Source organism: Penaeus monodon, chromosome 15, assembly GCF_015228065.2.
Source record: "Penaeus monodon isolate SGIC_2016 chromosome 15, NSTDA_Pmon_1, whole genome shotgun sequence".
Lineage (NCBI taxonomy): Eukaryota > Metazoa > Arthropoda > Malacostraca > Decapoda > Penaeidae > Penaeus > Penaeus monodon.
Genome location: NC_051400.1, coordinates 46,673,362 through 46,674,104, shown reverse-complemented (window position 1 = coordinate 46,674,104; position 743 = coordinate 46,673,362). Strand labels below are relative to the sequence as shown.

General features: G+C 1.9%; 1 pseudogene; it reads left to right on the top strand.

The window, feature by feature from the left end:
• Positions 1-743, top strand: part of LOC119582380 — an 8,038-nt pseudogene that overhangs the window by 6,211 nt on the left and 1,084 nt on the right.

The following is a 743-nucleotide window of genomic DNA, read 5'->3' as shown; positions in this document are numbered from 1 at the left end:
AAAAAAAATTTATATTAAACCAAAAATATTTATAAAAAAAATTATTTTTATAAAAAAATAAAATTAATAAATTTTTAATTAAATTTTTTTAAAAATTTTTTTAAAAAAATTTTAAAAAAAAAATTTATATAAAATTTTTTTTATTTTTTGTTTATTAAATATAATTATAAATTTAAATTTTTTTTTTTATTAAAAATATATTTTAAAATTTTTTTTTTATTTTTTATTTAAAATTTAAATTTAATTTTTTTTTATTTTTTTTATTTTTTTTTTATTTATTTTTATTTTAATTTTTTATTTATTTTTAAATTTTTATTTTTTATAAATTTTTTAATTTATTATTTTTTTATAAAATATTTTTTTTAAAAATTTTTTAAAAAAAAAAAAAAAAATTTTTTTTTTTATTAATTTTTAAATAATTTTTTTTTATTTTAAAATTTTTTTTTTAAATTTTTTTTTTTTTATTTTTTATTTTTAATTTTTTATTTTAAAATTTAAACTTTAAAATTTTTTAAAATTTTTTTCTTTTTTTTTTAAATTATTAAATTTAAATTTTAATTTCTATTTCCCTTTAAAAATTTTAAAATAAAATAAATATTTTAATTATTTAATTTAATTTTAAATTTTTTTTTTTAAAATAAAATTTCTAAAAAAAATTAAAAACCCCAAAAAAATTTTAAAAATAAATTTTTAAAAAATATTTAAAAATTAAAATAATTTTAATTTTTAATTTTAAAAATTTT